The sequence below is a fragment of the Crotalus tigris genome, unplaced genomic scaffold (assembly GCF_016545835.1).
Source record: "Crotalus tigris isolate CLP2741 ecotype Arizona unplaced genomic scaffold, ASM1654583v1 scf7180000018064.1731613, whole genome shotgun sequence".
In the NCBI taxonomy this organism is placed as follows: domain Eukaryota; kingdom Metazoa; phylum Chordata; class Lepidosauria; order Squamata; family Viperidae; genus Crotalus; species Crotalus tigris.
In genome coordinates, this window is record NW_024096804.1 from 1,297,565 (window position 1) to 1,325,239 (window position 27,675).

The window sequence follows — 27,675 nt, forward strand, 5'->3', positions numbered from 1 at the left end:
CACAGCCCTAAAAGGAAGTGACGTGCTCAGCCCCCACCCTCCGGATGTGACGTTTTGGCCTAATCCCATCAAGATTGGCAGTCAACCCTCTGGGTACATGATTAGGTTAACCCTAGACTAATTCTATGGACATTCAAAACCAAAAAGAACTAAGTAAAGTGAATAATTAGCAGAGGCCTGTGTTTTTGGGGAACAAGCCCTACTTTGGGGAGCTGTTAACCCTAGACTATTTCTATGGACATTCAAAACCAAAAAGAGCTAAGTGAATAATTAGCAGAGGCCTGTGTTTTTGGGAAACAAGCCCTACTTTGGGGAGCTGTGAAATAAAAAATAAAAAAGGCTTTTTATTTCTAATCATTCTAGCCTAACGATGCTTTTAATTTTTGTGGAGTTTTAAAAATCAGTGCCTCAAAAGCTGGGGAAAAAGAAGCCCCTGAAAGGCAGCCAGAGCCTGCATTTAACCCCTTTTTTCTAAAAGATATTTTTTTCTAAAAGGTATTTATGTCTAGGTGGCTTTAAAAGCATTTCCTCGAATGCAGGGGGAAAAACAAACAAACACAGCCCCTTTTAAAACCCACAGCTGGTTTTTACCTTTGTAAAAAATCTAAACACACATATTTTGCCATTTGTACCCTGAATAAAATTTATTCTGCCCGCCTTCCCACTATAGCAAAAGACAAGGGATATTAACAGGAATTAAAATGCTCACAAGAGGCAAGCAGCCAACCAGGCTCACAAGAGGCAAGCAGCAAGCAGCCATGTGTGTTTCTGTCTGTCTGCTAGTAAAAAAAGGGGGGTTAGGCCTTGTTTGGGACGTGCCCGGGCATGTCATGCTCCCCGTGATCTGGGCATGCGCAATGCTCAAGGGCGTGTCATTGCAAGGGGCAGGGGAGTTTGCTCCCCGTGATCTGGGCATGCGCAATGCTCAAGGGCGTGTCATTGCAAGGGGCAGGGGAGTTTGCGCGGGCAGGGACATGCCTGGGCATGTCATGCCCCCCCGTGATCTGGGCATGCGCAATGCTCAAGGGCGTGTCATTGCAAGGGGCAGGGGAGTTTGCTCCCCGTGATCTGGGCATGCGCAATGCTCAAGGGCGTGTCATTGCAAGGGGCAGGGGAGTTTGCGCGGGCAGGGACATGCCCGGGCATGTCATGCTCCCCGTGATCTGGGCATGCGCAATGCTCAAGGGCGTGTCATTGCAAGGGGCAGGGGAGTTTGTGTGGGCAGGCCTGAACAGCTAGCGATTTAACCCCAGCAGTCTTTTGAAGATGGCAGCCTCTGATGGAGATTTGTTTGATGTAAATTTGACCCCCAAACCACCCAAGCGTGGGCGCAGAATAAGAAAAGGACCTGAGTTATACAGTTTCATTGAAGAGAACAAACTTATAAAACCTTGTTATTGCAGATTCTGCAAAACATCAAATGGTAAGTAAATATGTTTTTATTTATGATAATGTAAATGGTGCTGGAGCGGATACACTGCTAACAGGATGTGCTTTATATTTTGCAGACTCTGAATTAGTAATACCTAGACAGCAAACACTTCAAGACACCCCGCTTTTAGATTCCTGTGGTAATCGCCATGGTCAGAAAGCTTCTGCAGATTTCTCTGATCTAGACTGTAACAGGGATTATGAGCTATCCCAGAGACCACGCTATCTACCTTGTGAGTTAAAGAGCTGCAATTTGTGTAAAGACTGGTTTGCTTGTGACTGCGGACGTGATTTGTGGGGCTCAGACGGGTCAGAGTATTATAAAATAGTATTATCTTCTGATTCTGATAGTGGTGATGAGGGATATTTTTCTGATGGCGGAGCCGTGCACCCTCTGAATTCTGTATAACCAATAAAAGACTGTGTTAATGTCAACACTTGAACATTTGTCAGTGGTCTTTCAGTATAACGATGCATGAAAAGCTTTTAAGTCGTATTTATTATACTCCGGGGTGTGTAGGGAGTTATGGAGGTGTGAATGCCCTTTTTCAGGAAGCTAGAAAACATGATAAAAACCTGACCATGAAGCAAGTCAAGACGTGGTTGTCAGGGGAAGACGCTTATACGCTTCATAAGCCTGCAAGAATTAATTTTCCTAGAAATAAAACAGTAGTGTCTGGCTTAGATCATCAATGGCAGGCTGACCTCATAGATGTCTCCAAATTTTCTAAAGAGAATCATGGAAAAAAGTACATCTTAGCAGTTATCGATGTGTTATCTAAATATGCCTGGGCCTCCCCTTTATCTGATAAAACAGGGAGGGAAGTTACATCCGCTTTCCAGAATATCTTTCAAACAGGACGTGCACCCCGAAAATTACAGACAGATGCAGGTAAAGAGTTCTTGAATATTCCACTGAAGAAACTTTTAGCACGTTACGGCATTCATCATTTTGTCACTCATAGCGAAACTAAAGCAGCCGTTATAGAGAGGTTTAATAGAACCCTAAAAAACAAACTCTGGAGATATTTCACAGCTAGAAATACCCACCGGTATGTGGACATTTTAGCAGATACTATTCAGGGGTACAATAGCTCTTACCATCGTAGCATCGGTACTGCTCCTAACACCGTAAATTTGTCTAACGAAAGGGGTGTGTGGATGAGGCTTTATGGGGCAACTTTAAAAAGAAAAAGAAAGGAAAAATGTCTTAAGATGGGGGATCATGTCAGGGTATCCAGACTGAAGGGTAAGTTTGAAAAGGGCTATCAGCAAACCTATACGGATGAGATATTCATCATCAAAGAACTGCAGACAAGGGGGGAAAGAGCGGTGTATAGATTAAATGATTACACTGGTGACCCTGTAAAGGGGGCTTTTTACTTTGAGGAGCTCCAAAAGGTTCCTGCTGACCAACAGCGCATATACAGAATAGAGAAAATTATCCAAAAAAGAGGGCGGGGGAGACACAGAGAATTTCTAGTCAAATGGACTGGATGGCCAGAGAAGTTCAACAGTTGGGTTAAGGAGACTGAAGTACAACATCTTTGATATGGCAGAGTTTTACATCACCCTTCCCAGCAATGCGTCAGCAGCAATTTTCCCCCAAAACAGAAATTCTAATTTTACTATACAATTAGCAAGATCATTGGATCTTCCAGGGTCATGGGAAGTAGGGCTAGCAGAGATACAGTATCCGCATAGTTGGCACACATTAACTTCTCCTGGATATTTTGAAATTGCTAATGAGAGAAAGAGATGGCATTTTTCTTTGAGAAGCGGATACTATACTAGCATCCGACAACTGTTAGAAAATATGAACAAGCTTATATCAAGTGCCAAGGACGGCCCTAAGACAACCCTACAGTATGATGCAGTGGGTCGAAAAATTAACCTTAAAGGTGATGAACCGCATACCATTCTAGTTAGCGGAGAACTTGGACATCTGTTAAGTACGTTCCCTGGATTCAACACCTTATATGTTTACACAGACATTGTAGAGCTCCAGATAGTGGGTGACTACTATGTGCCATTACTGCGCTGTGTGCCTGTGCAAGGGCAAGACAATGATTTCATCACAATAACCTATGACCGTCCACATTATGTACCAGTCAGCAAACATCACATCGATACCGTTACTATAGAAATCAAAACCGACCAGGACAAAAACGTGCGTTTTTATAACGGGAAGGTGATTGTCAAGCTTCATTTTAGGCCTCGGAAAAGTGAAGGATGGTTGTAATCAAGGAGCACGGGAACCCTCAAGACTACGTGGCTTACTACAGGGCACAAGCCGGTGGAGGCCTTCCAGGCTTCCGAGGAGCCCCCATTATGTACGGGACAGGTTTAGGGGGTCTGTTCCATGGGCTTTTTCGAAAAGCAATGCCTTTTTTGAGGCGTGGGTTAGAAATCATTAAGCCGCATGTGAAATCTGCTGCCAAAAACATTGTCAGAGATGTTGCGGGGAATCTTGTATCCCAAGTTGTTGATAGGGGGCAGGCTGGATCAGGGTTGTTCATAGCCAGGAAGAATTATGCATCGGGCCCGCCTATTCCGCTTAAAAAGAGAAGACTTGTGAAAAAGGCCCGTCATACCAAGAGGAGACGTGCGCAGAAGAGGAAGCTCTGTGACAAGGAAGACATATTCTAATACAATATGTCATTTATTCATTCTGCTTCAGAGGAATGTGTTAAATCAGAACTGGATCTTTTTCAACTGGCGCCTACACAGACCAGTATTGAAAACAGTACCTATGTCGAGATCCCTCCTTTATCAGCGCTAACACCCAACGCACCCCTGGAATTTTTTATCACGGGGCATGGTGAGCATTACACGGATTTAAACAACACTCTGCTGTATGTGAGTTGCAAGATTGTAAAGGCGGATGGGACGGATATTGATGATGGGGCAAGGGTGGGCCTGACCAACTACCCTATAGCATCACTATTTAACCAGCTGGATGTTACTTTGGGAGATCGGCTCATTACACAGAGCCATCATTGCTATTCTTATCGGGCCATGATTGAACTGATTCTGAACTTTGGTAGTGATGCACTGGGTACCCAATTTACAGCTGGGGGTTTTTACAAAGATGACTCAGAACTCATGGAGAGTACTCTACTGACAGCTGCTGGGAACTCCGGTTTCAAAGCGAGAGCAAGACACACGGCCGGTAGTCGTAAATGGGATTTGCTAGGGCCTCTGCATAGCGATCTGTTTTTTCAAGACAGACTGCTGATTAATGGCGTTGATGTGAAAGTCAAACTCACAAGAAGCAGAAATGAATTTTGTGTGATGAAGGACGGCAATGAGAATTATAAAGTGCAACTCCTGGCAGCTTCTCTCTTTGTAAAACGTGTAAAAATAGCCCCGGGAGTGCGCCTTGGGCATGCAGAAGCTTTGCTCACCTCCAATGCCAAATACCCCATTGATCGAGTGGGGATGAAGGTTTACAGCATTCCTGCAGGGAGCCTTGTGTGTAATCAGGAAAATCTATTTCTGGGGCAGCTACCTAAACAATTAGTGATTGGGTTTGTGGACAATGCATCTTTTAGTGGGGATTATGAAAGAAACCCGTTCAATTTTCAACACTGCAATGTCAATTTTTGCGCCCTGTATTGTGATGGCGAGCAGATCCCTGCAAAGCCTCTCCAGCCTGATTATGAACACGGTCTTTTTGTGAGAGAGTACATGCAGATGGTGCAAGCCACGGGCAAAGGCATGAAAGACAGGCCACTGATAATCAGCCGGGAAGAGTTTAACCGAGGGTATACTTTGTATTGTTTTGACTTGAGTCCTGATCAGGGGTGTTCTGAGCACTATTCTTTGATCAAGAATGGTAACCTCAGAGCCGAAATTAGATTTGCACAACCCCTCCCCAACACCGTCAACATGATTCTCTATGCAATTTTTGAAAACCTTATTGAAATAAGTCACACAAGGAATGTGCTTTTTGATTATATGTGAGTATGGACACACTGCAGCTCCTCCAATTGTTCTCTGGAAATACTGCCTTTCTAGGGGTCTACCCTTGTGATCTGCTACCCCAGAGACATATCTCCAAAAGACCTTTTGGATTAATTGTAAATACTCACCCTCACACTCTGCCTGGTGAACACTGGCTGGCCCTCTACTTCCCATCTCCTGGATATGGGGAATTTTTTGATTCTTATGGAAGACCGCCGGATAGCCCTGACTTTCCTGGCTCTATAGTGATGTTTTTAGAGCAGCAAGCTGAGAAGTACACATTTCACCAACGTCAACTGCAACACCCCAGCGCTGTGACCTGCGGGCAACACTGTGCGTTTTTTCTACTGAACCGGACTAAAGGAGTGGACTATGAAAATATTTTAAAGATGTACTCCAAAGCCGATATTAAAAATGATCAAATGGTAAAGCTGTTTGTAAAAACTATAAAGGTGAGAAGGGGGCTTGGAACCTGTAACCGTCACCAATGCATGCAGACATGCATGCCTTATTGTAAAATAAAGAAGAAGACTTAAACGTTTTTACTTGTTTCGCTGTGTTTTTATTCATTTTACAAATTGAGCCAGTCACCAAACTTGAACCTACTTCTAGGATTTAATGTCCAAGGGCTAGAGGGGGTACCGGTAATCAGAGGCTTCTGAGTTCCAAAAGGGGGTGTCATAACAGAGACGGGGTTAGTAGCAGCTTCATCCTTAACAACCAGAGAATCTTTCAACTTTTCTATTTGCTCTTTAACAATTGTAGATCCCAACACAGAGGTTGGAACATTCACCTCGGCCATAGCATTCATAAAGTCATCCCAGCCTTTAGGTTTCCGCTTCTCAGTAGGAGCTTGGTGTTGTGAGGCTCCTTTTACCAAGTCTAAAATATTAGTACCAGGAATAGGGACCCCTTTGTATAAAAAGGTACCACGATCATCCCAGGTTGAGACGTCCTGATGCTGCTTCATTTTGTTCAGTAAAAGTTCTGCATTTTTCCTGTAACGGGTGCTCACACCCCTTAGGATCTCATCCATCGCTGTATCCTGCGGAGATGGCTGTGGCGGCTGTTCTGGTAAAGTTGGAAGTGGTCGAGGCTCTTCCGGTGGATAAATGAGATTCAGTCTGTCCTTTTCAGATTCATTTTGCCTGGTCAGTCTTAGATACCTCTACAGTGTAGAATTGTAGAGCTTAATCTTGTCATCCTCAGACAAATCAGCTCTCTGAAGAATGGTACGCATCTCATCATCCAACCGGTTAGTGGCTATAGCCCCCATAGTAGGTGGCCTACCCTGTAGTTGCTCCATCTGATGACGCGACACCAGGTACATTTTCTCGGCATGATCCATGGTTTATCCAGCTAACAGGCTAGTCAACAGCGGAATAGCTGTCCCTAGTAAGGGCCCGATAAAACCACCCGACTGAAGTATGATCTTCTTCTTCTTTTTTAGTGAGACCTTTCTATCACTCAACTTTTTAATGACACCTTTCTTTCTCTTTAGAGACCGGAATTGTGAAGGTTTCAGAGGAAGGTTTCCTTTTAGGGTGTTCAGAGCTATTTCTGCTATTGCCCCCACCAGGTCATTGTTAGCATTGCATAAGATGGCTTTTCTCTGTCTTGGTCCAGCCTTTACTAAGATTTTTAAAAGCCCCCAATTTCTACGTACCCTCTCTGACATCTTAAATGAACTAGTGCTAGGGTAACTGAGCTACTGCTTTTTACACTTCTTTTTCATCGTGTAAACAGTAGGCCAATCAGGCGGGAAGAGGCCTGTTCTCAACCTGTAGGATTCTGGAGTGGTGGCTGCCAAATCTACCAAAAGGTACCCATGTGGTTTGTGAGTGGCATCTTGGAATACTTCTAAAAAATACTTTGTGTTAGTGGGATACATTTGCCTGGCCAGTGTGACAATTTGCATCTGATCACGGGGGCTGCTGAACAAAACCAAATATTTGGAATTCAGAGCTATTGTTCTCATTTTCTTACCTTGAAAGAACAGGTTTTGTAGTATGAGAATAATGCTCAGGTTTCTGTGATGGACGTACTGTGTAAAAGCCTTCTCTATTTGATCGCTGTCACCGGCCGATGCCATGAGATCATCTATCACAGCTAGAGTGATTTGTTTTGGCGGAAACAAATCATCATCTTCAAAAGAAGATGGAAGCCCCTCCATAAACTTAATATAAGGAACTTTATTAAGCAGTTCTTTGTACAGAGGTTGCCAACAACTATAAAACCATACAATATTTTGAGGCATTTGAGACAACACAACATCACCATGTTCTAACATTTGTTTGATAAAAAAAGATTTGCCAGAATTGGACGGGCCGCTTATAATACAGGAGAAAGGATGTACAAATTGTGCAATGTTTTCTGCCATCCTTAATAACCGTAAGGCAGTGTACAGTAATCCTCACTCTTTAATAACCTTTTATTATACACTACTTTTAGAGTTTTTCGGAGGACCCGCGTTTCTAGGGTCCAATTTTTCTTAACCCTAACAATCCCCAACTGCTCTACCCCGATCTCCTTTTTTCTCTCTGCACCAGACACACAATAATCATCTACCAAATCTTTCAAGCTGTCAAAATTAACCTTGTTGCTATTACCACAGTTTAGCGTGATCCTCTTCACTTTTAGCACCGTTTCCCCGTTGGACAAAGCATAAGCATACGTTTTGGGACCAGCTGCAACAAACTCTGTTATCGTAGTGTTTGGTGGAATCTCACTTGTCAGCTGTCCTAAATAATCACCCAAAGGAGGTGTCCACGCCCCCTCTCTACTTACAAAAATGACTGAATCGGTGTCATGGTACAGGCACCTATCGCCCAGCCCATCCAGTAGTCTGTATAATTCCAGCCGGGCATAAGCAGTAGTAAAGCTGGCGATAAATACATTAGTGCATGTCGATTTGGTGGGGTGGTTCTTGGCTGTTTTCCATGTCACAACAGCTGTCTCTGTATCCACAAACTCACATGAGGAAACATCATAATAGGGCACAAAAAGGTATTTGAATAAATCCTCAGGGTTTGTCACCACGGATGTGGTCGGGTGATTGGTGCTCTGACCAAACTTGCCCCACAGCGAATTTAAAAACAGCTTGGCAATCTGTCTTTTAGCAGGATTTACTTCAATGTGGTCACGTCGTAAGCGGACACCTTCCATCTTTTCATAATCCTGAATATATTGCTCTTCATCCTGTTCTGTTTTGCACCAGTCAGGGTAACCACTGGCCTCCTGTTTCTGTCTGAGATGCGTGTTCATATAACCTGAAAATAGCTCATTTGATGTTCTTTCAAAATGCCAGATCTCATAGATTTCAACAATTCTGTAACCTTTTTCTAAAGCTACATTCAATTCAATGGTACACCATGTCCCAGTCAGAGCTCTTTCCTCATCACTGTGTTTACAGGGGGTGGTTTGCAGTTTTTCTGTGCAGGTTGCACACAAACTAAACATTAATTTGCCCCCTGATTTGTGGGGTAGGATTGGGAAATAGAGATTCCTTGGTGGGTACACTTTGACTTTGGCCAACCCAAAATATTGCTTTATGTCCCCAAAGTTTTGGTAGATGATTTGCGGATGGCCAATTGGGTACTCCTTGGTCTTATTCACAAACGGGTACAAACTGGTGAAATCATAGTATAAGATTTGTTCACCGGGTTTTGGTTTGTAGTACAGGCATGTAGCATTTGTTCTACCACCAAAAAAAGCATCTCGAGGATTCAAAGGAGTTGGGAGCTTATTCTCAACTAGAAACTGCTTCAAAGAGGTGTCATCCTCCACCATGGCCCTCCATTCATGTTCCCAGATGCAGCGCACAGCATACCCCTGGGCCCTGAGGTACTCTTCTTTAATCTTAGTACAATTGTGCAGGCCTCCATATGTTGAATCAAGTAATTTGTTGAAGTCTTTTTCAGAGTAGCAGACAGGGCACCCATGAAAAAAACACCCGCGAAATTCAAAAGCTGTGGGAGTTCCATTTATGACAGCAAAACCATCCAAAAAATATTTGCCTACTTGCTTTTCACCCCCCTTCAGAGCATGCTGGATATTGAGATTCTCAGTGTGCTCTATATGCAACAACCATTGAATCGCTGGAGCTGAATACCTTTTCTGTGTCTTGTGATAATTGTCTAAAGGAGCTAATGCAATGGTATAGCTCTTCAAATACATGAACCGGTACTGGGCCATACAGACAGATGCCAGTGTGATATGTTGGAAGGGGTCAATGCCTCGAATCGCTATCTCCTCAACAATATCCCCCCCGACCCCCCTGAAACACTCTCGCTCAGTCATTTCCATCACCTGTTCCCTAAATCGAATACAGGCCTCTCTTAATATATCTACATCTTGTCTGCAATAGTAAGCCAGAGCCTTCTTTAGTTTAAACACAGTACCTGTATTAGCAGAGTGCCATTTCATGAATTCTTCTCTCTCCCCGGGCATCATGGTTTCAGGGCTGTAATACTTGATTTCAGGGAGTGGCCCCACATAGTCTTGATTGGCCATTGTATTGAACAAGTGGGGGAAATATCCTTTGCTGCCTTGAAACCCCATAGCTTTGGGTAATTTGCTTAATTTAAGGGGCAAAAATGAGAGGCTATCAATAAACCGGATCTTATAATCTGGCAGGGTGATACACAAAAGTTTCCCCCCTTGATTTATAAGCTGAACCCTAACCTTTTCACGGATCAATTGCTTCAGTACTAGGTACCCGTCATAACCTTTGGAGTTGTGAGCGATAAAAGTACATCCTTTAAACTTATGATTTATAAAATTCTTTACAAACTGCTCCAGGCATCTAACACCATAACAATCCCACCTCACAACATCTTTATCATCCTCATCCTTCAACATATCCCTGGCGCAGGCATAATTAGGTATATGGATGCCTGTCTCTTGACAGCATTCAAAATCATAAATAATATATCTTTTGCCAATTTGCGGCCGGTCCAATGAATTTAGAAAGCATAAATGCCCTTCCAAACTTTCAACCTTCTCAGAGCCACACTTGGTTTCCTTGCACTTTTTGTGGGGGCTAAAGACGTAAACCCCACACATTTCACAATATTCTTTATTCTTACAGTCTACTTTTCCCTCCATAGCAAGCTGTGTGTGTCTTTCAAGACACACCTTAGACCGGCAAAACTCTTTGCACCTACAGCAGCGCGCCTTCTCCCCCACCACCTGCTGGCATTCTTGGGTGAGGCAGGCTCTGCAGATATATTGACAGCCATGACTAAATTTGTGGTGGTAGGCTGTGTGGCAGAATTTACAGAAATAGCGTTCACCCAGGAAGCCCTTGATATTTTTGATGCCATAATAATGCTTGTCGTGTAACAATATAAACACTATTTTTTCTTGCTGGGGGCTACCTGTGACAAAAAACCGCCAACCGTCCTGCATATAAAACAAGATCTTTATAGTGACCCTTAAAGCTTCTTCAAAGAGGTGTATCTGAGAAAAGTCAATTCTGTTTTCTGTGGAAACACCCAGTCTATTGTGAAGTTCCCTGGCCCTGGTAATAATTTCTTGATTTCTAACATCCCCGCCAATCAGCCAGAGCAAACAGCTAGCAAAACATAGAAATTCACCTCCCACATTGAAATCTACTAGGTGCTGCCTTTTTTTCTCCAGCACTCTGGTGAGCAGCACAGTGCTTAACTTCCTAAGACCTCCCCCCTCCTTGTTCTTCACGACGGTAACCACTAATTGCAAATCACCCCCCCACAATATCTCGGCCTTACTTTGCAGCAGATTTTCAATACCGGTCAGAAAATCCTCAGCATTTAAATCATTGATATTCCTCCTAAGAGAAAAGAGAGGATGATTTAACCCCTCTGCATCCAGCCGTAGTTGAACAAAATCGTTTGGACCTATGTCCCTAGCAACATTATTCAAAAGAGGCTGTATCACATTATGAACAGCCTCTATAGCATCTACAAAAGACTGGATTCGGTCAAGATTAATAAATCTATAGCGTTGATAATATTCCACAGCCCTGAAATTCCTGATAGGCTTCTCCCATTCCTGTACCATATCCAAATAAACATTGTTCATATTCTGAGAGTTTGCAGAGTTAGGGGCTTGTAGCTGTGGTGTAGAATGACATATCTCCCCTTCTGGTTGAGATGCTGGCATGAAATCACATTTATGACTGTCTGCTGGGGATGCGGGAAGTCCACCTCCATGCATTTTTGCTTTTTTGCAGGCCGGCTCTGGTTAAACAAACAAACAAAAGGCTATCACCAACATTCCTAATAATGTAATACCATTCCCCTACCTTTAGTTTCTAAAAAATAATACTAATGATTTTGTAGTTGGATAAAATGCTAAATATTATACCTCCTAACAGCATTCGTGTTGTGTAGCTTGTGCATGGCCGGGCCTCTTGGGGCTCCTGGGGTAATGTAAGGTCTACATAGGGCTGGTCATCCTCCCATTCTGAAGGAAAAAAAGCCCCCCAATGTTCAGAATTGTTGCAGAAATGTTTACCAGAATCTAAAATGTTATGAAAATATGAAAGACAAATACCTTCATACGCCCTCAAACATTCTGAGTCTGTCAATTGGTTCTCAATAGCAATAACTACTCCAGTAAATAGCTGATCATCCTCCCATTCTGAAGGAAAAGAGAAATCCTATGGTCAGATTTGTTGCAGAAATGTTTACCAGAATCTAAATGTGTGAAAAGTATGAAAGACAAATACCTTCATAAGCCCTCAAACATTCTGAGTCTGTCAATTCATTCTAGTGAAATAAAACAATCAGTCAAAAAGCAAGCAGACAAGAATATTCTAAAACTCCATTTTGCATCTAAGTGTTTCAAAAATTAGCCATAAAACTACTTACAATAGTGGCTTCCATTCTGAAAAGGGTCTTCTTAGCAGATCAAATGGCTCCGGAGGTACAGATATGCCAGAAACCAGCAAATGTGACTAGACCAGTATGGACCCTGCTTTTGTATACGCTGGTGATGTCACAACTTAATCACATCAGAGGAGGTGTGCTTTTCACAACTTTTGCAAATCTGGCCAGCCCCGCCTCATCAGGAAAACCCAATTGAATAATACCCCTTGAGTTTTGATTAAATTGTGTTTAACATCTGCCAAAGTTAAACAGGGGTCAGCAAAAGAAAAACATAATACATATTTCATGTGATTTGTAAAACCCATTTTATTATAAATTTCATAGCATTAAGAGATTCTTGTAATTAATTTCTGTTACATTTTGGCATATGAGCCTCTTCAGAGACAATGGCAATTCAGATTCAATCTTTGACATTAATGACAGTGGTTTACGGCTCTTTTCGATGCGCTGTATGAATGTCTTGACCTCATCAAGGGAACCCTGGGTGAAATATAAGTTATTCATTTTGTCAGAAATACTGATGATGATCCAGAGAACATGAGGCATAGAAAGTCTAAAGCATAAGCTTTTAATATGTTCTGTTTCACTGGTACCATCCACGTGGTCTTCATCTGATTGTAGACACCCCATTAAACAGTGGTGTAATATTTTAATAATACACGCTTTCAGAATCTGAGGCATGCTGACATTTTGAGACTCCGCCGTTTCTAAAGCAGGAAATAAGGTAGATTTAGGCTAGCTGTTTCAACCAATCAAAATACTGTTTTCTTAATTATATATATATATATTTACTTACCATTTGATGTTTTGCAGAATCTGCAATAACAAGGTTTTATAAGTTTGTTCTCTTCAATGAAACTGTATAACTCAGGTCCTTTTCTTATTCTGCGCCCACGCTTGGGTGGTTTGGGGGTCAAATTTACATCAAACAAATCTCCATCAGAGGCTGCCATCTTCAAAAGACTGCTGGGGTTAAATCGCTAGCTGTTCAGGCCTGCCCACACAAACTCCCCTGCCCCTTGCAATGACACGCCCTTGAGCATTGCGCATGCCCAGATCACGGGGAGCATGACATGCCCGGGCATGTCCCTGCCCGCGCAAACTCCCCTGCCCCTTGCAATGACACGCCCTTGAGCATTGCGCATGCCCAGATCACGGGGAGCAAACTCCCCTGCCCCTTGCAATGACACGCCCTTGAGCATTGCGCATGCCCAGATCACGGGGGGGCATGACATGCCCGGGCATGTCCCTGCCCGCGCAAACTCCCCTGCCCCTTGCAATGACACGCCCTTGAGCATTGCGCATGCCCAGATCACGGGGAGCAAACTCCCCTGCCCCTTGCAATGACACGCCCTTGAGCATTGCGCATGCCCAGATCACGGGGAGCATGACATGCCCGGGCACGTCCCAAACAAGGCCTAACCCCCCTTTTTTTACTAGCAGACAGACAGAAACACACATGGCTGCTTGCTGCTTGCCTCTTGTGAGCATTTTAATTCCTGTTAATATCCCTTGTCTTTTGCTATAGTGGGAAGGCGGGCAGAATAAATTTTATTCAGGGTACAAATGGCAAAATATGTGTGTTTAGATTTTTTACAAAGGTAAAAACCAGCTGTGGGTTTTAAAAGGGGCTGTGTTTGTTTGTTTTTCCCCCTGCATTCGAGGAAATGCTTTTAAAGCCACCTAGACATAAATACCTTTTAGAAAAAAATATCTTTTAGAAAAAAGGGGTTAAATGCAGGCTCTGGCTGCCTTTCAGGGGCTTCTTTTTCCCCAGCTTTTGAGGCACTGATTTTTAAAACTCCACAAAAATTAAAAGCATCGTTAGGCTAGAATGATTAGAAATAAAAAGCCTTTTTTATTTTTTATTTCACAGCTCCCCAAAGTAGGGCTTGTTTCCCAAAAACACAGGCCTCTGCTAATTATTCACTTAGCTCTTTTGGGTTTTGAATGTCCATAGAAATAGTCTAGGGTTAACAGCTCCCCAAAGTAGGGCTTGTTCCCCAAAAACACAGGCCTCTGCTAATTATTCACTTTACTTAGCTCTTTTTGGTTTTGAATGTCCATAGAATTAGTCTAGGGTTAACCTAATCATGTACCCAGAGGGTTGACTGCCAATCTTGATGGGATTAGGCCAAAACGTCACATCCGGAGGGTGGGGGCTGAGCACGTCACTTCCTTTTAGGGCTGTGCCCTGTTGACGTAATCAGCACGTGGGCTTGTTTACTTTGATGACGTCACTGATCAAAAGTGCTGATAATTTTCATTAAAAAAAGGTATACACTACTTCTACTTAGGCTCCATTGTTCAAGTTTGTCAAGATCTTTTTGAATCCTTAGTTAGTCTTCTGGGGTGTTGGCTACTCCTGCCAGTTTGGTGTCATCTGCAAATTTGATGAGTTCCCCTTCAATTCCCTCATCTAAGTCATTGATGAAGATATTGAAGAATACTGGATCTAGGACAGAACCTTGTGGTACCCCACAACTTACTTCTCTCCATGTGGATGTAGTGCCATTGAGGACTACTCATTGAGTTCAGTTTGCCAGCCAGCTACAGATCCATCTGGTGGTGATGTTGTCTATTCCACCTTTTTCTAGCTTACCAAGGAGTAGGTTGTGATCTATTTTATCAAATGCCTTACTGAAATCTAAGTATACTACATTCACAGCATTTTGCTGGTCTACTAGTTTAGTCACTTTATCAAAGAATGAAATAAGATTGGTGTGGCATGATCTTTTTTAACAAACCCAGGCTGGCTACTGGTTATGACTTTGTTTGTTTCTAGTTGTTCACAGATCTGTTTTTTTATTACCTTTTCTAGGATCTTCCCAGGTATTGATGTTAAACTGATTGGTCTCTAGTTTCCTGGGTACGTTTTTTTCCCTTTCTCGAAGATGGGAACCACATCAGCCTTTTCCAATCCTCAGGTACTTCCCCAGGATTTGTGAAAGATGTGGTGCAATGGTTCTGAGATAACATCTGACAGCTCCTTCAGAACTTTGGGATGTAATCTGTCAGGCTCCAGTGATTTATATTCATCAAGGTTGGATAGGTGTTCTCTTATCATTTTCTTGCTTATTTTAATTTTTGTTTCTAATTTGTCTTTTGCAGTGGTTTTTTTTATTATTATTATGTTGGGCTATGGTTTCTTTTTGTGTGAAGACTGATGTAAAATATGAGTTAAGCAGCTCTGCTTTCTCCCTGCTGCCTGTTATTTCCTTGCCATCTTCTCTCTTTAGTGGACCTACAGTTTCCTTGACTTTTTTCTTGTTGTTAATATGTTGGAAGATTTTTTTATTATTATCCGTGATTTCTGTTGCAAGTCTGAGCCCCTCTTTCCATTTTTTTGTATTTGTCCTTTTTGTCTTTCAGTTTGTCAGAGAGATCTTTGTGCAGCCATGCTAGTTTCTTCTTGAATTTCTTGTTTGTCTTTTTCAGTGGTATTGTGCTGAATGGGCTTTTATGATTACATTTTTGAAAGATTTCCACACTTCTTGGGTTGTTTTCCGCTTTAGGATTTTCATCCATGGGATCTTTCCTAGATTCTCTCTGAGTTTGTTAAAATCAGCTCTTTTGAAGTTCAAGACACTGGTTGGATTGTTTTCTGTTGCTAGTGTTTGTGTTATATTAAATTCCAATATGATTTGGTCACTTTCGCCCAAGGTTCCAGCAACTTCAACTCCCTCTATCACTTCTTCTCTATTACTTAGAATTAAGTCCAGTATGGCTTTACGTCTAGTTCCCTCCTCCATCTTTTGGATGACAAAGTTGTCGGCTAGGTTGGTTAGGAATCTGTTTGATCTCCCCCTCACTACAGAGTTTGTCTCCCAGTTGATATCTGGATAGTTGAAGTCTCCCATTACTATTGTGGTATGCATCCTACATACATTTGTTAACTGGTTGGCAAATAGTTCATCTATTTCTTCAGATTGGTTGGGTGGTCTGTAATATACACCTATGGTAATATCACTTTTTTCTCTTTTATATTGATCCATATGCATTCTGGAGAGATTTTATCTTTGATCATGTGCGTTTCTGTAGATATGTAGTGTTTCTTACATATAGCGCAACTCTCCCTCCTCTTTTTGTAGACCTGTTTCTTTTGAACAATTTGTCAGTCCATTCTATTCATGGGTTCTGCCCACCAGGTTTCTGTAATACCAACTATGTCATACCCTCCCTCGGATACTATTGCTTCTAGTTTGCCCTGTTTGTTCCCCAAGCTTTCAGCATTTGTATATAAGCATTTAAGACTTTTGTGCCTGTGCGTGGGTATGTTTTCTGCACCTCCTGAATGTTGTTTGAGATTTTCTTTTTTTTCAATCTCTTCCCACCTCATTATTCGATTTGTTTTCTTGGGATTTATGATTGGTTTTGGGTTCTAAAGATTCTGAAGATTGGTCACCCTTCCCCCTCAATTTTAGTTTAAAGTCCTGATGAGTTGGGCCAGTCTTTTTCTGGGTACATTTTTCCCTGTTTTCGTGAGGTGCAGCGCATCCCTTACCAAGAGTCCTTCACAAAGGAAAAGCAGTCCATGATCCAGGAAACCAAAGTTTTCTTGGCAACACGAACCCTTTAGCCAGTGGTTTATTTCTAGAATTCTTGTTTCCCTCAATTTTTTCCTGTTCCAACTTTCTTGCTCAATCCATGTCTGACATCTGAATGCCACATCAAGCTGAAAGAAATGGAGCTACAAATTATCAATATGAGACTGAAGCAATTTCATGTCTCATTTCAGCAGGAAAATCCAAGAGTATCTGAAAACATTTCCTCAAGTGACTTATAATTAACTGTGGGAAGGAATGCTTTAATCTACAGATCATCGAGCCGAGGTGGCGCAGCAGTTAGAGTGCAGTACTGCAGGCCACTTTAGCTGACTGTGTTCAGCAGGTCAGCAGTTCAAATCTCACCGGCTCAAGGTTGACTCAGCCTTCCATCCTTCCGGGGTAGGTAAAATGAGGACCCAGATTGTTGGGGGCAATGTAAATATATATACATTGCTTACTGGTGTACACCGCTTAGAGAGTGCTCGCACTTAAAGTGGTATATAAGTCTCATAAATAAATAAATAAATAAATTCAACATAACTTTTGGGAGGAACTGTAGGTAGGACCGAATGGAAAGTGGTACATGACTCCAATACTATACTTCTAAAAAATGAAAATCAGTTCTGTCAAGAAAATCTGTTGGGAGACACCAAAAATCTATGAAATCAGTGGGCTGCTTCCCAAAGTTTAAACAAATTTCCTTTGGGATGCCCACCAGGAAAGTTTGAAGATATTTGATATCCCCTACTATTCAACCATTAATATTTATAGCCTGCTATGAATGAACTGAAGCTTCACTGTAAACACTCTTTCCAGCAGTAATTGACAGACTTTTAGATATTTTCATAAATATGTCAATCTCAACTGTTATAACTCTGTAAATTAATTATTATATGGAATACTTTCTTTTTTCTGATCATAATCAATGGCCCATCCATTTCACTGAATGGACAAAAATTCTAGTAGAAGGTGGGGAAATCCTTTTCTCTACACACACACACACACACACACACACACACACACACACACACACACACCCCATTCATATATTTCTGGTTCTCCAGATCATAACACAAAGTTGCTGGTGCATTACCGCAAATTGTAGCTATCTGCAATATGGAAAAAGCTTTTGAATTTGATTCCTCTGTTTATCCCAAGGATGCTTTCCCAAAAGGCAACTGGACTTTCTTGTTTTTTTCCTTTTCAAAAAAGTCCAATTGCCCTTTGGAAAAGCATATTTGGGACAACCATGACCTGGATAATTGAGAATCTCTACAGAAGTTCCTTTGTTTAATTTTTTTAATCATATCATTCTTTATTATTCTTCCACAATATATATTGAAAATGATCATATCTCCATTTTTTTTAAAGAGCAATGATTTTTACTGCTTATTTTACTTTGAGGTCATAAGTTCTACTTTTCAGAAGACAACCATCTTTTGAACCATAGTCCTAAAACTGCTTTCAGTTTGAAAACATCATGTCTGATGCAAATCTCTTTTAAATATAATGAAAAGCAAGAAAGGAGACTAGAAATGGCTCTAAAAGTGTTCACTGGCAGTTAGCAACCAGTTGTTTGTCTCCCCTGTGTTGAAATGTGTTGCATTCCAATACAAGTGGTACTAATTATTCCTAACTATAAGAGCCAGTTTGGTGTCATTAGAAACCTGGAAGCTGTGAGTTCTTGTCCTGCTTTAGGCACAAAGCCTAGGTGACCTTGGGCCAGACTCTCTCTCTTAGCCCATGGAAGGAGGCAATGGCAAACCACTTCTACAAAAATATGTTAAGAAAACTGCAGGGACATGTATAAACAGTTGCCAGGAGTCAGCAATGACTAACAGGCATCCCCCCCCCCCAATAATCTAACTATATGTGCCTCTAACTATAAATTAACAGATACATCTACTCTACTGCTGCATATATATAAAAGAACTGAATAGCAATTGGACAAATCCTGAGAATTTGAATCCTCTAATAATTTTCCCCACACATTTTTCTTTCAGTTTAAATGTATACCCAACCTAAAATATTTTTGATTATTATACTTACTAGCCCAGTGCTTCAGCTTACAGGATGGAGGCATGTTCTTTCCATTCCTACATGTCACTTATGAAATAGGCTTGTGAGATGATTGGCTGAATGGTTTTTCTGCTTTGAGAAAGATGGTGGAAGCTTATGCAAATTTGGACATCATCTCTCTCACATCTCATAGAGTGCCTACCTCGTATTTGATAAACCACATTTTGGTGGATATTATGCTGATTCCCTAGTATGCATATGAGTGTGCCGAGCCAATAAAGTTCTCATGTTTGTCATTTCACATGATATTATGATTACTCTCTCTCCCCCACCCTCTCTCTCTCTCTCTCTCTCCTCTTTCTTTCCATTTCACTGCAGTGAGATTTCTTTTTCCAAATTCTACAAAACTGTTGCTATTTAACATTGATTGTTGCAGATAAATTTCACTCCAGTTCATAAATGCAGATCTAATTGCAATCCATCAACTGGTGTATATTGGACTAACTGGAAAGACTTTTTATAAGAGAAGGTGGGGAAAACCTCACTTAATAAAGAGCATATCAAGACTCCAGCTGTGGCTAATGTGCATAAAAAATTCAGCCTGTCAGATCTTCACTTTTCTAATTCAGTAATCTAAATAATTTATTTGACATTTTAGCTCAAGATGACCTTTCCAGGGAAAAAAATTACTGTTTTAAACTTTTAGCAAGTGCAGCCACTGCAGCAGAGTGCCTGTTGAAGTCTGCATTTTCCCAAACGAGCAAAGGTTAATCTTGTACAGCTCAAACACATCTCTGACCCTTTTAAACAAGTTCACCAAATGTCAGTTAATTTTTTAAAATCTAATTTAAATTAGATTGTAATATTTGTGTATAACTTGCCCCCTAATTTCCTAAGTCTGAAATTTTGTTTCTTATGCACAGGAAGCACCTGACCTAAGTTTTAGAATGGAAGGGTATAATGAAATGGTTTGTCTCATGCAAATCATGTCATTCCAAGCCCTCATGCAAAGCATCGCTTGAGAAACAAGATCCAAAATATAGTGTGATAAACAGGAGGGATGTGATTAAAAAGTTAGTCCCCATGGGAACATGTATGCATGGATACAAGGGTCTCCAAATTTGGGGGAATGAACTATGTCCAGAATGTAATAAGTGTATTCCTTGCCAGCTTTATAACTAAACCATTGCATTGGTTTCTTAGAAATTTTATTATAAAAAAATAATATAAATGATATAATTTTATTATAAAATAAATATAAAATATTATAAAATATTTTGCCAAAATATTTTCTTTGCAAGTTGCCATTTGCTTAGCTAACTTTGAATTTATTTATTTTTTTTAAAAAAAGACTTTCTGAGATAGCATGTTTTCTTCTTTTCATATAATAGGGTATCATGGTGATTCTACATATGTTCTTTGTCTTCCATTTTAGGAATCCTTTGAAAATCCCAGTGTCTTGGCAGAAGGGAACATCATGGTTATTTCTGTTCACCATTAGTTTTTTTTTTAAGGGAAAGAAATTGGTTTTCAATCTCCAAGCTTGCTATATATTAAAAGGTGCATTATAACTGTAACTCTTTGTACCTACATCAAACTGACCAGTAAGGTAATATTGGTATGGAAGAAAAATACATGTTTTAAATCCCTTTTTCATGTAGTCATCTCATTCATTTTTGTGTCTCTCGGCTTCCTATTTCAGTTTCCTTCTCAATAAACTAAAAGTCAATGACATTGCACTGTTCTAAGTTGCTTAAATAGGAAGTGAAAATAATAGATCCCTAACTTGTTTCCTGTTCTTATAGCATAAGTTTTTGGGGTATAAAAATACCAAATTTCATGATTTAAGACAGCACCTCAGTGTCTTTTTCAGATGCTGTTCAGTGGCATGTTTCAACTGAAAATGAGTAAAAGAGTTTCTCCCTAGTTTATCAGAAAACAAAGGAAAATTTAGCATAAAGCCTAAAATAAGCATAACAGAGGTTTAAACAGAAGGGCTTTGTTAAGTCTATACTTCCCCACCCTCCCTGCTGCTGAAAACATATCAACAAACCCATCTCTGCCCTAATGTGCTATGATACACGCTTTGTATCATAGCTACAAACTTGTTCTTGTTCTATAAAAGAAGAAACCTTTAAATATTCTTTCCCATTCACCCATTTACTAAACAGGATTTTATCTGATCTCTTATCTTAAAAAGCTAGGCAGGGATAAATCTAGTTTGATGAGTTATAGATTATTCTGAGAAGCTGAAAAAAATATCCTGAAAAAAAGCAGTGGCAAACCATCTCTGTGATGTTGCCAAGAAAAATACATGGATATGTCCATGCAGTTACCAGAAGGCAGTAAATATTTTTATACTTCCGTTCCATGAAAAAACCACCAAGCTGGTATAAAACATGTGAAAACATAATGCTGTAAAATATTCTTAAAAACCACTATTAAAATTATCCTGACATATCAACAGTAAAAATAGATCATTATAAAATAATATTTTAAAGTTTTAAAGTATAACACTTCTTTTAAAAGCTGAAGGAATAGGGTTAATCCTAGCTTTAAAGAAATGATATGTTACTGTTTAGGTCCAACACCAGAAAAAACCCTTTGTGATCTTCAGCAAAGAGTCCTCTCTGGCTGGCACTAGCCTCCAAAGATCCCCTTTTGGTGATGCTGATAATTGGACATTTTTAAGGTGAGACATTAATACAGATGTCAAGATCTTCAAATAGCTTCAAACCTGTCATGTATTTGTGTATGTGAGAGAGGGAGGGGAATTTATCTAGAATGTCATAACTGTAGCTAAACCAGATTGCCTCTACAAAAGCCCCAGCTGACAACTAAGTATAGTTATCTAAAAATACTCCTGCGGACTGCTGCCAGCTGAAAACCTAAGACCACAAAGGATTCAAGAACAGATTTATTATTGATTGATTGATTGATTAGATTTATATGCTGTTCATCTCATTATCAAGATCAATTATCACGATAGGAACTGCAAGAATGAAATAGAAAATCAGGCTCAAAGTCTAGGAAGGCAAAGCAGGCTCCAACACCATTCACAAGGTATGGATAAAAAAATGTGAATATGGTGACCATAATGGTATTTTTTTCTTTTAATGAACTTGTAATCCATTGCATCAGACTGGAGTTGGGGCATCTGAATGGAGCTGGAGAGTTTACTGGCCTGATACCCTTCCTGACACCTATGGGGAGTCTGCAGCAGACAATTACTCATTGCTCCCACAGAAAAAAAATATCTGCCACCTAAGATCAAAGTTACACCTCTAGGCCACCCTGCTACTTGGCCACAATGGTGTTATTTATTTATTATATATAGCCAGCCATTTCACTGCTATGACTCTGGATGGCTTACAAGTTAAAAACCCAAGAACCACCAAAAGTAACTGCAAAAAAAATATTTAGAAGGTGCAGGGCAATATGATAGTTTACAGTGAAGTAGCAGTTTTCCAGGAAAGAGGGATCATATTCCAAGAAGAGTGGGCAAAAGAAGAGGTGACACACCCCGAAGCTGGACTGGAAAAAGAGGAAGTGAATTGGAATAGCCACTCTCTAGGTTCTCCCATATATTAGGGAGATTAGTATATTAGGGTTAGAATAGTATAGGTTTAACTTGGCAAGATTCTGTCCATATGACTGAGCAAATAAAGAAGAGAACTTTGGCTGGATAATTATTTTCTTTCGTTCTTGAGCTGGGCCACACAGGTGCCCAGAAGAGCAGAGATGGGGTGGATGGGAGGAATTGGAGGTAGACCCTTACTTTACCCTGTTCAGGGCAGGGTGAGCATGCCTTGGACTGGGGTGCATTTAATGACTCACAATTCTCAGTTAACTATGGCAACGGGGAATGCCAGGATTCTAGAGGCCAAATGATGCAGTAAAAAACGTAATGTAATGCAATTTGATAAAAAACCGTAGCAATCTGGTCACTTGGAGAGAAACATATTCTAAACATTGGCTAATTGATTAGAAACTTTTTCACAATTACAACCTTTATAACATCCTCATGTTCATGTCAAAATTCAGATGCTTGGCATCTGGTTCATATTTAAGACCATTGCAGTGTCCCAAAGTTATGTGATCCCCTTTTGCAACTTTCTGACAAGCAAAGTCAATGGGGAAGCCAGATTCACTTAACAACCAGGTTACTAACTAATCCAGTGGTTCTCAACCTTTCTAATGCCGTGTCCTCATAATACAGTTCCCCATGTTGTGGTGACCCCCAAGTGGGTATGGCCACCAATAAGAGGGAGTAGGACAGCTAGGGAAAAGGGAAAAAAATGGCGGACAGCGTGGTTTGGCAACCCCCGTGAAATGGTCATTCAACCCCAAATGGGGTCCCGACCCACAGGTTGAGAACCACTGAACTAATCACTGCAGTGATTTACTTAACAACTGTGGCACGAAAGGTCGTAAAATGAAGCAAAACTCACAACAAATGTCTCACTTAACAACAGAAATTTGGGCTTACTTTTGGTCATAAGTTGAGGACTACCTGTATTTCTTCCTCATCATCAAATTTACTCCCCACAATTCTCTATCAGTAAAAAACAAAAAGCCATAATAATGCTAGAAGACTTGTCCAACTAGCAGAGAAAAGAAGAGCAAAAACCTAAAGAGGTTTTCACCTTTGATTCTGCAAATGTTATTGTCAGTTTATCTTTTACTGTGGTTCTTGTTAATAATGATGCAGGTGGATTCGCATGATGCCCTTTGGATTTAATTTGCTATTTTTAAGATGTTTGTGTAAGCAACTTTGGAGATTCTTATGCTTTGAAAGATGCCATATACATTTTAACTAAATAAAAGTGAAATGGCTAAAAATGTATAGCAATTCAGCAAATCAAGTGATTAGTTCAACAGACAAAGAATTGAATGTATGTTCCCAAGCAAAACCAAAAAAGAGAGATCTGTGAAGCATCTTTTTTAAAATATACATTCTACAGTTATAGAAGAAAAAAATCAGAAGAGCAAAATAGCTCATAGACAGAGAGAAAAAACCAGCTTCATAGAAAATTTTGTTCCTGGCATACATCTACTGAGTTCTGTAGAAATTCAGAAAATGGCATGATAAGCACATAAACATCTTTTAGACTCTATGATAACAAAGTATATGAATGTTGCAGTACTGATGTTAATTTTCTGGTTGTCTGCTTATTTTCATATGCGTATAGCGATATGAATTTCCAATATATCCTATGTGTTAATAGAATTATAGCTCCATTAGTAATAAATATAAAGAGCTTTCCAGATGTTCCATTTGTTTCTCCTCAAATCACAAGTAAGGTTTGTTTATTTTTTAAAACTCCGTCAGGAAAATCTATCAGCAGCACAAATCAAACAGCAAAGCTTTGCAGCACTGAGGTATTCACTAAACTATTTAAAGGCCTATTGTGCTAAGTGGAATTTGTATGGAATATAAAATCAGTAAGGCATGTTTTTAGTTGGGGACCGATATATGTTGCCTTATATGCATATGGTTAAAAGCAAGTCAGTTGCTTTAGGAGAAAGGGCCTCTCATAAAAAAAGTGATGATTAAAAGGAACAAAAATGACCTTCCAAGAAACATAGTTGTATTTTTATATATACGGTAGCTTGTATTTTAGTCTGTTACCTTTTTTCTTCTATTTTCTTTATAATGAAATTGCTTTATTTAAAAACACTAAGCATTTAAATGGTATTTGGTAACTATGATTTGACCTAAAAAAAAGACTGCCTTTCTGTGGATGGTTTAGATTACTGTAAAACTTTTCAAAGCCGTCAGAATCACAGTGTTTCTCAAAGTTGGCAACTTTAAGATGTGGGGACTTCAACTCCCAGAAAGGCTGGGAATTCTGGGAACTGAAGTCAATACAACTTAAAGTTGCCAACTTTGAAAAACGCTGAAAGAAACATTTCCATGAGCAATAATACCAATGAGCCTGAATTCAGCATATAAGTTATAAAAAAGGTGAGGTGTTTGAAAATAGTGCATTTCAAATTGACAGCATTAATCTATAACCAGTTAGTAATGTTAAAAAAAACTGTAGATGCTATAAACTCTTTTTCAGAAGATATTCTGTAGAGAAGCCTATATACCCATTTCACTGTGTCCTTTCAGAACAAACAGTGGTATGAGAGCAAGGAGAAAAAGGGAGTAAGAATTAGCAAACCATAAAAATTAAAGACATGTGATAAGAAGAGCCAAAAATAGTTTACACCAATTCCATTTATTTTACCTCTCCACAGTTTTCAGTTTTTGCAAAGTAGCCTTGCTTCTATCATTTTCCTATACCATTTTGTACAGTTTTTACTCTTTAGAAGTTACTTTGCTTTGCTAAAAATGTCATTGCTTGGTTACATTCTTATAAATACTTCTGTTTGTTCAAACATTGTTTCTCAAACCTTTTTGGGTGCTCTGACCCTGAAGGAGGGAAGGAGCACTCTTGCACCTCAATCCTAGATTGCCCTAGATTAGGTGGCTCCAAACTCTCTAGTTCCTTAATTCCTTCATGAATTTTCCAAGTGTTCAATGACTGCCATAGACTCATTATATGAAACTAATTTAATAAATACTACTTTAATAGTATTACAAATAATAGTTATAGCAATAAAATAATAAAGATTGGGGCATAAACCAGCTCTGTGGTACTACTGATTATCAGCATAATGAGTGCCATACCAAAAGATCTTGGATTGCACATTGACAAAATTTCCATCTGTGAATTGCGAAAGGCCACACTGCTTGGATCCACATATATGTGACTGCAATACATTATAGGTTCTTGGGAATAACCAAGGTCATATGTATGAAGATCAAAACACAGCTGGCAACAGTGCCTTCATATTGTTGTGAACAGATAATAATAATAATAATAATAATAATAATAATAATAATAATAATAATAATAATAATAATCCATTTATTGTCCTTTTGGATATGGGGTGGGGGCCAATATTGACCATTTCAGAGAATCCAGTCCTAGATCAAGGAAATTGCTAGGATTGCAGGACATAGCTGGAGACAAACATTCTTTATTTTTGCAATTGAATATGCAGTGACAATCCTAAGGTTCAAAGTAGATGTTATAATTGCAAAAACATTACCTTTTTTTATCTTCACCCCAGCCACATACCTACAAACTAGGTGGAAATGGAGGGTCATACATACTTTAAGAGCAAAAGACTGCATAACTTTCCTTTTCACCTTCCCTAAACCTTGAAGCTTCAATTACTTCTGACCGATGCTCCAGTAGCATTTCTCAAAGTCTGTATCACTTCTTGTATCCCAGCCAGGAAATCAAAGCAAAAGGCTATAGTAACAATTTGGGAGGGAGGGAAGTGAAATTCCACGACCCCCCCCCCCGCCACATATGCATTTAGCTCTTAAGCAAAGATTTTCTCTGTCTCCCCCCACCATCCCAATTATTGTGACATTTAAAATCTTCTAAACCAGCTGCTTCCCTATTCACTGTAAATATATATGAACAGAGACATTCTGTGCTAAGGTACTGAAAATAGCCTTGGGAATCAGAGGTGATAAAATGTTTAAGTAAAATGGCTTCTCTTTTTGTACATTTATTGTTGTCGAAGTTGCCTGCCTGAGTCAAGCTCAAAGTGTTAAACCTCACATTTCAATTGTAAAAAGCTCCCAATATGTTTTCTAGCTGTTGTTCCTATCAGTCTCCTTTCTGAAGTCCTTCAGTCTAATTGATTTCATTTCCCATTATTTCACTCGCCTTGCCCCTTGTCACATCCCTGAGTGAAGGAATAATGTCATTTTACCAACAGATGGTGGTGTTTATTTTAGTGTTAGTGACAGACATCTTGCTAGGCTTTTTACAAGGGAAGTGGGTGAGAAGGAAATATTGAGTTACAACAGGCTGGGCTCCCTAGCAGCAGAGAGCTAAGAGCAGGTCTGTCCTTGATCTCACCACCATCACCGGACCGCCTGGGTTGCACATGTGTTGATGAGGAGGATGGCATCTGTCCCTGCTCACGTTCTCTGAACAGAAGGAAAGGTGCAGAAGAACGATGGAAATAGCAGGAATATACCTCTTGTGTAAAAATGTGAATTTGGCACCAAAGTGTTAAAAATATAACAGAGGCAGTCAAAGTCTGGGGAGGCTCGATTACAGAGAAGCAAACGAATTCAGTTACCTGCCATTGAGAAAATCATCCATAAATTTAGTATTTTAAAATTTAGTATTTTAAGAGCCATAATGGCACAGTGGTTAAAAGCAGCATTGCAGGCTAATTCTGCTGACTACTTGCAGTTTGATTCCTTCAGTCCTGACCAGCTCAAGGTTGACTCGGCCTTCCATCCTTCCAAGGTTGATGAAATGAGGACCCAGATTATTGGGGGCAAAATGCTGATTCGGTAAGCTATTAGAGAGGGCTGTAAGTGCTATTGCTATAGCTTTCCTATTGATATTGCTCTCCAAGGATTGGCTCAACATATCGTTACCACAGGGATATGCTACATTTTCCAAACTAAGAGCCACACCAGGATGGCTGGGGGCCACACTTCAAAGCACTAGTTGCTAGGATCAAAGCAAAACAGTGTCTATTTCATGAATGAAGGCAAATATATACATTCTGGTGAGAAATTCCCTGACTTTAGATTTTGTCTCCAACATGAGTTGAAAGACTAAACCTCTGGTCCCGGTGACCAGAATGCTTATTTCATCTCTATTTAAATAAATTCATGCTGAATCCTTTCTTGTCTCTCAATTAAACTTACCACTTGGTAAAACTTTTGGCAATTTTTTGGAGTGTATCCAAGGCTTATGAGCTCACGGATCTTAAAAGTATTCAAGGTTGAGAAACACTGAGGCAAGCAA